Source organism: Schistocerca nitens, chromosome 8, assembly GCF_023898315.1.
Source record: "Schistocerca nitens isolate TAMUIC-IGC-003100 chromosome 8, iqSchNite1.1, whole genome shotgun sequence".
Classification (NCBI taxonomy): Eukaryota; Metazoa; Arthropoda; class Insecta; order Orthoptera; family Acrididae; genus Schistocerca; species Schistocerca nitens.
This window is the reverse complement of record NC_064621.1, coordinates 337,538,821-337,551,457: the sequence shown is the minus strand read 5'-3', so window position 1 is coordinate 337,551,457 and position 12,637 is coordinate 337,538,821.

Sequence of the window (12,637 nt, the reverse complement as noted above, 5' to 3'; positions counted from 1 at the left end):
TTGGGCGCCCAGCTGACAGATAGTCATCTGACAACAGAAAGCCATTAGGTGGAGAAAAAAAAAGAGGCCATTATCCTCGCTATTGACATTTCTTTGTCGAAAACATCGCAAATACCACACGCTCAAACTTGAAAACATATGATTACACTGTGGAGCTCTTAATTCATGATATTTACTAAAATGCCTAATGAAATGATAAGAAACATTTTACATCTATTGTCTTTGCAGTTTAGAGATCGCTCATTTTGTTTAATATCTAGTTTCTAGCTGCACTGCAGCATTGGTTAAAATAAAATTTTATAGATGTACTAATATAAATATTTTATGCCTACAGATCCAGTACATAATAACTTTATAATTCACTTCAAAAAAACGAGGGAGCACAAAAAGTCATTTCCCTTCACAGGAATTGCATACATAATTTTTGTCGATGAATGGGTAACTTATTTAGTAGTGTAAGTTAAGGTGATGCATCACCCTAGTGTTAAGATGTGACATAGGTATTAAACATGGACATTTTTACTGTAATATTTTTTCTGCTTGAGCTATGTCATGTTTAGGTATAAGTTATTTCATTTGCTGCTGCTGCTTGCGAGGCATAGTGCTACTAAATTTCACTTTGTATTACTCTGTTAAGCCAGTTTTACTACTGATTTATTTTTCTTGTTTGCTGCACATTGCCTTATATTAGTTGTAATATTGCAATTGCTTTGCCGATTTGAATTTTTTTATTGATGTTTGTGTTAATTGTTTTGTGCTGCTGCATTGCCTCGTCCCTTATTTTAGCATCTGAGCTCAGTAGATTTAAGTTAACTTAAGAGGGGGTAGCCTATAAGAGAATGAGTTGCGATGAATTTGAAGAAATGCACTGAGAGGCTATACGAGAAAAGTACAGAAAGCAGGTATAGATAGCACTTTTTGAAATAATGAAGAACGAAGGGAGATCTCCAAGAAGTAAAGAAAGTTTTGTTTGCAAGATACTGCAGTAAAACAAACCCTGTCCTTTCCTTGTGTTATCCCACTATGTGTTTGTGTACCCTTGTGTATTTATGTTCTTCCTGTCTTTATATGTTTATCTGATAAGACTTATGTTGTAGAATTTTTCTAATACTCAGCTACATGAACTATGATGAAGACTACTGTTATCCTCAAATATAATTTGCATTAATAATATGTTATTTACTTTGTAAAGATGTTAGACATTATTAATTCTGTTCTGTTTTAATGCTCATGTGTGAAATTAATGTTTCGAAAAATGTTCTCATTATTTTATATATTTACTTATGTCATAATTCCTGTAACACTGATGTATGTGTTTATTTCTATTCTTTTGTAAAGCCCCTATTACTACAAATGTTATCTGTATTATTATGTTTTTAATGATGTATTTTGTACCGTTGTTATTGTATTCTTATATTATAAAATTGTAATTGTTACCAGTTCATCATATTATTAACTTGTAAGTTACATTTCACTGCACACGTTTCTGTTGGTCATAGTATATGGACAATGTGTGAGAAGTAGGGACTGTTAGTGTTTACACGTGTGTTAAAAATTCAGTAAGGGACTGGATAACAGCATTGCTGGTTCTAAGGACAATTCCAAAAACTTTGTGAGTGCACAAGTGGTGGTTATGGACTTGCTAAATTATCCGGAAGACTCTTCAATGGTGATTGTGCACCTGCACAGTCACAACAGATGGCTGCTCATCATCTCTACAAGGACTACAGTGGGTCTGCTCTGTGATGACCTACCTACCAATATTCCTCAAAACTTCGACTGACTCTGCGGTGGGTTTGCTCTGTTGTGGGCCATTACCTGTCAGCATGTCAAGAGTCAGCACTGTTTTTCCGTTGGAAGGACAACACTACTTCTTCAAGATTGCATGGAAATCCATTACTTCCGTGTGCATTTTCTTTTACTGCTCAGACTTTGAGAAAAACACTGTAATTTTACTGTGATGAACGATCAGGACTGTCTTTATGGACTGTGAGAAAATTTTAGCTTTTGACCAACATTGTATCAATAAGTGTGTTCATTTGATTTCTTTGTTATTGTAATTATGAAAAATTTTATCAAATCATTATTGGCCACTGCCCAAAACAATTTGTAAAATTTTTTGTGGGGAGCATGGGGGCTATGTAAGTAGGCTGTTTATGTTTTCTTATTGGCAACGTTACGTAGCGCTCTGTATGAAAATCACTGGCTGTGCTGTGTGCAGTCTGTGGCTAGTTTGCATTGTTGTCTGCCATTGTAGTGTTGGGCAGCTGGATGTTAATAGCGCGTAGCGTTGCGCAGTTGGATGTGAGCCGCCAGCAGTGGTGGACGTGGGGAGAAAGATGGCGGAGTTTTGAAATTTGTAAGACTGGATGGCATGAACTGCTATATATATTATGACTATTAAGGTAAATACATTGTTTGTTCTCTATTAAAATCTTTCATTTGCTAACTATGCCTATCAGTAGTTAGTGCCTTCCGTAGTTTGAATCTTTTATTTAGCTGGCAGTAGTGGCGCTTGCTGCATTGCAGTAGTTCGAGTAACGAAGATTTTTGGCGAGGTAAGTGATTTGTGAAACGTATAGATTAATGTTAGTCAGGGCCATTCTTTTGTAGGGATTTTTGAAAGTCAGATTGCGTTGCGCTAAAAAATATTGTGTGTCAGTTTAAGGACAGTCATGTATAATTTTTCTAAGGGGACGTTTCACAGTCTCCAATGATTGTCTATCTGGCTATGCAGTTGCCATCCCTAACTTCCCAAACCTAAGTCCTAATACAGCAGAGGCGAGCGCACGAGACTAACTGTCAGCTGTGTCGATTCAGCCTAAGTCCCTACTTGTTGCTGTGCTCGTACTCTCCTGCAACTCTTGCAGCATCCCGACGCCGACTAACGTGGACCGGCGTCCTAGGTACCTCACTCCATCACTGTCCCTCGATCTAGCGGCTATCCGCTTTTATAGGGGGTAGTGCACCCGGCACCACTTGTTCTAGAAGGTTCTAGCACCCCCGAACTTTGAGCCCTGAGTAGGCTAGCACGCGGCAGCATGTGATGCCTACGTGATGAACTAGCCATTCTCCACTGTTTGCTGTGTCCAAGGGTTGCCACTAACTGTGCTTGAGCCTCGTGATACTGCATACTCCGCTCTTGTTAGTCGAGTACACATTACACATTGCACATGAGATAGTCTAGTCACGTCCGCCTCGCTTGATCTGTAGCAATAATTTTCCAGCCTACAGCCTACATGATTTTAATTCTATCTTCTACTATTCGCGACAGTATCGTGGACTGTGGTAAAACAGAATCAGAAGAGAACCGCAGCATTTGAGACGTGGTGCTACCGAAGGACTGATGAGAAATGAGGGTCTTCGCAAATTCGGCGACGAGAGAAAGTAGTGGAAATCATTGACTAAAAGAAGAGCGCGAATAGTAGGACACTTATTAAGATATCAAGGAATAACTCCCATGGTACTTGATGGAGCTGTAAAGGTTAAAAGCTGTAGGGGAGAACAGATACTGGAATATCTCCAACAAATACTTCAGGACGTCGGGGGGAGGCGCTACTCGGACTTGAGGTTATCACAGCAGAGAAATATGTAGCAGGAAGCATCCAACTAGTCAGGTGTCTGATGACCCGATAAAAAAAACCGGCACGGTATTTTTTAAGTTCTGGAAATCACGAAAAATTGTGTGTATTTATGAACATGTGAAGAACACTTTCGATGTAATTAAATTAAACCTCAGAATACGTGTTACGAATTCGGACAGTTTTATTACTTGTCCTGTTAAACTACAATGTGTTAATCATTATTACGAACTTGCCCCTCAGTAATTGTGACAGAGACTGCTTACTTTACATTGCCAACAAAAGTCGCCAGATGACGCCGCATCTGTAGGATTCTCACGTATGCTTTAATGTGCAACCCTTTTAAATAAGTCAGTGTTCGCACTCCCTCTAGCATAATGTTGCAGTTATGGGTTCCCAGCTTCCAGTGGTAACATTGTTCAGGATTTTACGATTGGTGTCTTTCTACGGTTAACTTTGTGGCACAGAACTATGGAGTGTATCGCGAAATTTTGTTCTATCTAGACGTCTAAACTTTATGAATTTATAATATACGTATTTCAGTTTCTTATTCGGGTTGTAGTAGTTTATAACCAACATCGAGGCTTTCGCGGAAGGCAAATGTCCTGAGTTCGTGTCTCGGTCCTGCACACAGTTTTAATCTGCCAGGAAGTTTCATATCAGCGCACACTTCGCTGCAGAGTGAATATCCCATTCTGGAAACATCCCCCAGGCTGTGGCTAAGCCATGTCTCCGCAATATCCTTTCTTTCAGGAGTGCTAGTTCTGCAAGGTTCGCAGGAGAGCTTCTGTAAAGTTTGGAAGGTAGGAGACGAGGTACTGTGTGGACGGGGCGCGAGTCGTGCTTGGGTAGCTCAGATGGACGCAGCTGGCCTTTGGCTGTGCTGCGGTGAGGACGCGCTGTTTGTGTTCCTGCTGCGGAGCGAGCGCTCGTGTTGTTTACATCGTACTCGGCCGTTTCGCGCGTGCCGTACTCACCATATAGATCACTATGGCGCACCAATACAGAAAATCGACGCTCAAATTTACGTTCCGCAACGAATTTTCACGGCCCAAAGCACTCGAAGTCGAACGATTTCTACGAGAAGAAGTTAAAATCCCGGCGACCGACGTTCTCGGTATTCACTTGTCCATTGTGAGTAGTATCGTATATGTCAAGATCATCAACGACGCAACATGTGAACGGATCCTTCGGGACACGAAACAGGGCCTCCGTTTCTGCCATGCTGATGGCAATGTGGGGACTGTGCACGTCGATTATTCTGGCATCAGGACTTCGCACGATCAGAATTTTCGAACTTCCTTTCGAACTACCGGCGAGGACGTCGTGACAGCGCTGCGCCCCTACGGCACGGTCCTTGATCATATTGCGGAAAAATGGACGCAATTCCAGACATATCTTGTGCTGAACGGAGTCCGCCAGGTCCGAATAGAACTTAAAAGACATGTACCTTCATATCTGAATATCGGTGGCTGCCGTGCCATCGTCATCTACGATGGGCAACCGAAGACCTCCTCTAGTTGTGGGAAGGAGGGACACCTCAGATCAGAATGTGTCTAACGTCGAATCACTCAACTGCCGCCGGCTGACGCGGACCCGCCATCGCAGCCGACGCTGCTTCCCGTGACTTATGCAGCAGCCCTCACGACAGCTACCACTTCACCACGACAGCCGGCATCCACTGTTGAGTCGCGGCTCCATCCTACAATACAGGGCGATGACGACACACCCGTTCCACAAGCTACGGATTCAACTCCGATGCCGCCGCCCCCGTCAAAAATGGTTCAAATGGCTCTGAGCACTATGGGACTCAACTCCTGTGGTCATTAGTCCCCTAGAACTTAGAACTACTTAAACCTAACTAACCTAAGGACATCATACACATCCATGCCCGAGGCAGGATTCGAACCTGCGACCGTAGCAGTCGCACGGTTCCAGACTGCGCGCCTAGAACCGCGAGACCACCGCGGCCGGCCCGCCCCCGTCGACGGATAACAAGATACATGACGATAGCATGGCCGTAGACTCGCTTATTGTGCCTACGGCTGCCTTTGTGCCGGAACGTCGTGAATCTTTGCCATCGTCTGACACAGAAGGATACACCAGGAAGCAACGCTCTCCGAAGCGACGGAAGCGGAGGCGTAGAGCAACTTCCGAACGGGATGCAACACAGCCTCCAGAGGATGACGACTCCACCTTCAGTGACGACGCTACCACAGAGGCAGCCGCCATTTGCTGCAGTGTGGCACCACCGAACGGAACTGAGGACAAACCACTTATATCTACAATGGGAAAATCGGATGCAGCTATGCAGGACAGATGCTGCCCACCACCTTCTGGAGTGCAAGCACCCAGCCGTGTGCTGAGGAAGCTAGGGAGGCCGATCTTGCTTTGAGTTCCCCGACGTGGGCGGATGACCACGACGACGACGGAACCATGCAAGGTACGCCAACAGGGCCCATGCCATTGGCGCCGGCTCTCTAGAAAGGACTGCAGGTGAGGTTTGGGGGGATGCGGAGGTGTCAATACAATCAGAAGCGTCATAGGTAATTCCAGTGGTAATGGATAACTCAACACCTGCGGTTCGGCAACAAGCTTATCGTATCGCCACGCTTAACCTCAACACGATACGAACGGCAGTGAAAATCCAGTTGCTGCGTGAGATGCTTCGTTCTTCGGATGTTGACATTGCCCTGTTGCAAGAAGTGTATGTAGCGGCCCTCCCCGTTTTCTACGGTTATGTGACATATGTGTCACCGGCGGACCGGAATGGCAGCGGTACGGCAATACTAGTGCGCGACGGAATTGCCATCGAAGAAGTGACTTACCTTCCGTCAGGAAGGGGGCTGACGATCACAGCACTGGGCACGCGAATCATTAACATTTACGCTCCATCAGGAACTGACCAACGTCGCGAACGATCGCTGTTCTACTCGGAGGATATCGCCCCCCTCTTCATCAGCCGCTTCGATCAATATATCTTCGGCGGCGACTTTAACTGTGTGCTCCACCCCAAAGACCAAGTCCCACATTTCTCGACTTGTCAAGAACTTCAGCTCCTGGTTCGAGATCTGCTTCTCACCGACACGTGGGAGACAGTGCACGGTGACCGTCCCGGGCCGACATACCTTACTAGTCATTCAGCCAGTCGCCTAGAGTCAGCTCTAGCGCCGGGAGTATTGGACGCCGAACGTTGGCCGCTTGCCTTCTCCGATCATAGCGCTTTCATATGAACACTCACTCTACAACAGCAGCGGATATGGCGCAGCCGAGGACCCTGGAAGCTGAATGTGGCACATCTTCAAGCCCCGGAATGCCGTCAGATTATCGCCAACACACGGGTGGTTTGCGAACGTCGTCTTCCCCGATACCCATCGACTCTGGCATGGTGGGTGGACTGTGCAAAACCAGCGTTTCGGCGTGTGCTAACACAATTCGGAAAAGATATCGCAGCTTGGCATCGTCACACATTGGACTTTTATTACACGATGCTTCCCGAACTCGACAGCCAACCACCATCTCCAAACCGACAAATGGAAAGCCGCCGAATTAAAGGTAAAATATTGTCTCTTACGAGGAAACGTTTGGAGGGGGTCGTAGTGCGATCGCGACGTCAAGACCGAGCGGAAGGAGAAAACCCGTCTATGCATCACATCGTGCTCGACAGCCGCCGACGCCGTTGCAGCTGATCACGGACCTCGTATTGCCAGGTGGTAGAGTCGTAATGACTCAGGTGGCGGTTACAGAAGCCTTCGCAGATCACTATCGCCGGTTCTACGACGAGGTGAATACAGAGGACGAGGAAGCGGACGATTACGACATATTGCAGCACGTGTCGCACACCCTCGACAATGCAGCAGCGGCGACGCTGTTAGGTGGAATTACACGGGACGACATCGAGGACGCGCTTAACAAGGGAGCACTCAACAAATCTCCCGGGCCAGACGGACTGCCGCTCGAGTTTTATCGGACTTTCCGCGATCTAATGATGCCCCGATGGATCATCATGTACCAAGAACTGATGACCCCCGGTTCCCACGTGCCACCTGCATTCGTAGAAGGTCTCCTTATACCGATACACAAGCTTTCCAGAGGTCGGACGGTCGAGGACTACAGGCCAATTACAATGCTCAACTCGGACTCTAAAATCTTCGCCCGACTACTCGCCAGCCGCATAAAGAAGGTTCTGTCCCTACTCCTCTCAATGGAGCAAACGACACAGGGCGGAGTGACCAACATGCAAACGGCAACCAGCGAATGCAGGGATTTAATAGCCATCGCCACATCCTGTCGCCTTCGAGCTGCTCTGATCTCCATTAATTTCGACCACGCCTTCGACAGAGTTCACCACAAGTTCCTTCTGACCGTTATGGCCCGCATGGGCTTCCCGCCTGACTTTCTCGACATCTTTCAGCGCCTTTTCCGTGGAGCTGCATCCCGTGTGCTGGTGAATGGACGGATTGCGGGTCCCTTTCCGATCCGACGGTCAGTTCGCCAAGGATGCCCACTCTTCATGATCCTTTACGCGATCGCACTCGAACCACTTGTCGGAAGGTTGAAAAACAGGCTCTCGCATGTCATTGAGGGATCACACCTTTCACTGCAGGATATATGCTGATGACCTTCTATTACTTGTCCGATCTGGTGACGAGGTACGCTCGGTGATACAATGGTTCAATCGCTATGGATTGGCAGCGGGCAGCCTCATGAATGTGGCCAAGTCGCCAGCGATGCCCATTGGGAGAGGTCTACAGGAGGACGCTATAGCCCCACTCCCACTAGTTAACAAGATCCGGTTCTTGGGCATAACATATACACAGGATGTGCGCCGCACGGCTGCCATGAACTATGCACGATTACTACAGGCAATACGCACAGAAGTTCGCCGGAACTTACTTCGACGGATGGACCTCCTACAGCGTGTGGAATTCCTCAACCTTCAAGTGGCGACTAAGATGATCCACATGGCCCAGGTCCTACCGATATCGACAGCGATGGCGCACAGACTGCAAGCAGCGTTTGTATATTACCTTACCCCCGGACACCTATTCAAAATCCGCTACGAAACACTCACCCTCCCTCCGCTTGATGGCGGACTGGGACTTATAAATGTACGAGCGAGGGCTACAGCGTTATACTTGTGCACAATGATGAAATTGTGGACCCACAAAGATGCTTCCCTTACGGGACGTCTCTTAGAGGAATTGCTGCCGGCGTCTCTTCTGCCACCTGTCACGGTTGCGCACATTACACCCTCACTCTCGCACCTCTCGGCATTTATTCTTGAGTATAGTTACGTGCACCCAGACCTTCCCAACATTCGCACTCCCAAGGCGAGAGACGTTTACAGACTGCTGCTAAGGTCCATCCCTCGCAATGTGATTGAGAGGAAGAGCCCTACGACCCTATGGCCTGCAGTGTGGAGAGCGGCCCAGAAGCCGTTCCTCCCCACGCGGGTACGAGCCGCGTGGTTCCAGGTGGTGAACGGGAAGGTTGTAACACGACCAAGGCTGCACGCTATTGCGATGACGGATTCCCACCTTTGCCCACGTTGCCAACTCGTGGATACTGACGAACACCGTTTAACATGTGGATCGGCGTTAGAGGTATGGCTGCTGGTGCAGAAGATCCTCGCCTGCTACCTACGTATCGCGCCTCGCACCATTGAGCCACGGCTCCTCCTTTGTCCAGAGGATACTTATTTCCCACCTGCGAAAACTCACGCTCTCACATGGTTTAAAGGCATGTCCATATACGAGTACTACCTCTTTCGAGATGATGAGAAGGTGGTACTTGATTACTGGCAATTTCTCCAGGACAGTCATAGCACACTTGAGTGTACACACCGATACCGACAACTATTTGCGAACTATTTGCGCAGTGTCTTCGTTAACCCCCCTCACAGTTGGGGAGTACCGGGCAGAGGATGACCGCCTTCGTGGGGCTCCACATGCTGCGAAATGTTGTACCAATTTGGAACATGGAATCTGTACGTAGATGGGCCATGCACATGGAATGGCGTGCGGGATTTGGTTACATTTTTCTTTCTTTATTATCTATCATCACACTATTAGTTTCAAATTCTATTTCATAGTTTAGAAGGAACTCTTGTTCTGTTGTTGCTACGGATGTACATTCTAATTTTGTTTGTCGTAACTGAAAGACGCCTTTTTCCATATATATATATAAAAAGGTTGGCAGAGGAAAAAAAAGAAAAAAAACAGTGGTTGTGCTACTAAACTGAAAAAAAAGATGGTAGAGCAAGAAAAAAAATTCTAAAAAAAAAGAAAGATGGTAGAGCACTTGCCCGCAAAAGGCAAAGGTCCCGAGTTCGAGTCTAGGTCGGGCACACAGTTTTAATCTGCCAGGAAGTTTTATATCATTGCACACTCCGCTGTAGAGTGAATATCTCATTCTGAATCCCCTTTTTGCTAGTGATGGCACAACCGCCTGTTTTTAAAGACCGATTGGTCAGTCGAATGTTTTTTCGTTCAGTCGGTTTTTACAGTCGAATAAAACAACTGAATGAAACTAGTCTGTGCGGCCGTGTCAGCTATATGAATGTTTTCATTCCCCAGATTTGAGTGGTTTCAGGTCAATGCGAGCCGACCAGCTGGTAAGTCTCTGTCGGTTGCGGCCGTTATATGAATGTTCTCACTCAGTCTCCTGGTTTGACTAATTTTATTTATATACTTTTTCAGCCTTTTCGGTTATACATGAACCATGACGAGGGCTGACAAATTTTTTAGAGACAAAACATTTTATTCCAAGTAGATGAAAATAGAAATATATTTCTAAAAGTGAAGTATTTTCAAACTGTATGTATTTACTTACTCAGCTGCTAATTTTTGTACTTTTGGCATTAAAAATCAGTTTCAAAAGTTTAGTATCTCATGCTGCACTGTAAATTGAAGTGTATGTAAAGGAACACCCGTTTTTACACGTTTTTATTAGGTCGGTTTCTTGTCTGCTTGTTCATCGAAGCCGGCCGGTGTGGCCGAGCGGTTCTAGGCGCTTCAGACCGGAACCGCGAGACCGCTACGGTCGCAGGTTCGAATCCTGCCTCGGGCATGGGCGTATGAGATTTCCTTAGGTTAGTTAGGTTTAAGTAGTTCTGTTCTAGGGGCTGATGACCTCAGATGTTAAGTCCCATAGTGCTCTGAGCCATTTGCTCGGTGAAATTTCTGAAACTGATTTTCTCAGAAATGGATGACACTGCAGTATTAACTCGCTTTAGAGTCTGGCGTGAAGCGGAAGCTACTTTGTTATTCTCTGTCTGTCAGTCTGTTAGGTACAAATTTTGTAACTGATTTTAAACTAATTTCCCGATAAGCTAAAGAACTAATACTTTCAACTTAGCTCAGAACTCAATGACACTGCAATATTAACTCGCTTTCTTTTCTGGCGTGTGGCGCAGAATACTTGGTGTATCACTGCTATTTCCCTGTTTTCCTGTTCCAGTTGCAAATGTTTCATAGTTAAGAATGATTGCTGCTCAGCTTCCGTGTGAGCTCGGCTCTCTCTAATTTTTATGTTTGGGGTCTTTTAGCGAGATATACGTAGGAGAAAGTAATTTATTGATTGACTCAGTAGAAAAGAAACTAGAAATAAACCTGAAATTTATCACATGTCTCTGTTGTAATCTCATCAGAATGTGTGAAATCAATTGAAAAATTTCACACACAAGACAAAAAGCAGAAAATAACTATTCAAGTAAGAAGCTTTTTAATATAACACGTTTTTCACTTGAAAAGAAAGAATGAATAATTCAGTCAGTATGTAAAGCTGTAACGATGTGGAACGTTTTAGTTCGATTGCTCCCAAAGACTGCTTTCACTCGAAAAAATAAACGAATAATAATCCAACTGACATGTAAAACTACAGCCTCCTTACTCAATCGTTTTCGTTCGGCTGCTCCCACAAATTGGTTCCAGTTAAAAGAATGAATGAGTAGTCCGACCAACTGGACGATTGTTTTCATTCGGCTGCCCCCACAGACTGGGTTCACTGAAAAGAATGGGTGAATAATTCAAGCGATACGTAAAATTACAACTGAATGTGTCGATTGTTTACTAACAACCGAATGAATCAATTGTTTTCATACGGTTGTTCCCACCACTACTTTTTTCTAGTGCTAGTCTGCTTTTTATATCCTCTTTCCTCCATCCATCATTCGTTATTTTGCTCCCAACGTACCAGAATTGTTTAACTTAGTCTTCTTCGTGATCCCCAATTCTGATGTTAATTTTCTGGCTGTGCTCATTTCTGCTACTTCTCACTACTTCCTCATTAGACTGTTCATTTCATTCAACAGGCCCTGTAATTTTTCTTCACTTTCGTAGAGGATAGCAATGTCATCAGCATATCTTATTATTCATATCCCTGCACTTTCAATTTTAATTCTGCTCTTGAACATTTATTTTATTTCTGCAATTGCTTTCTTCAGTGTATAGATTGAGCAATAGGGCCGAAGGACTACATCGCTGTCCTAAAACCTCTTTGACCCGAACACTTCATTCTTGGTCTACCAGCCTTATTGATCCTTCTTGGTTCTTGTGCATATTGTGTATACTCTTATTTCCCTGTAGCTTACCCCTATTTTTCTCAGAATTTCGAACATCTTCCACCATTTTACTTCGTCGAACGTTATCTCCAGATCGACAAATCCCATGAACGTGGTCTTGACTTTTCTTCAGTCTTGCTTCCATTATTAACCCCAACGTCAGAACTGACTCTGGTGGCTTTACCTTACCTAAAGCCAAACTGATCCTCATCTAACAGATCTTCAATTTTCTTTTCCATTCGTCTGAATATTAATTTTGCCAGCAGCTTGGATGCATGAGCTATTAAGCTGATTACATGACTTGTCGACTTTTGCAGTCATCGGAATTATATGGATGATGTTTCTCAGAAAGTCTGATGTTGTATCGCCAGTCTCATACAGTCTATACATCAGCGTTAATAGTCGTTTTGTTGCCCCTTCTCCAATGATTTTAGAAATGATGTTGGAGTGTTATCTACCACTTCTGCCTTATTTGATCTTAAGTTTACCAAAG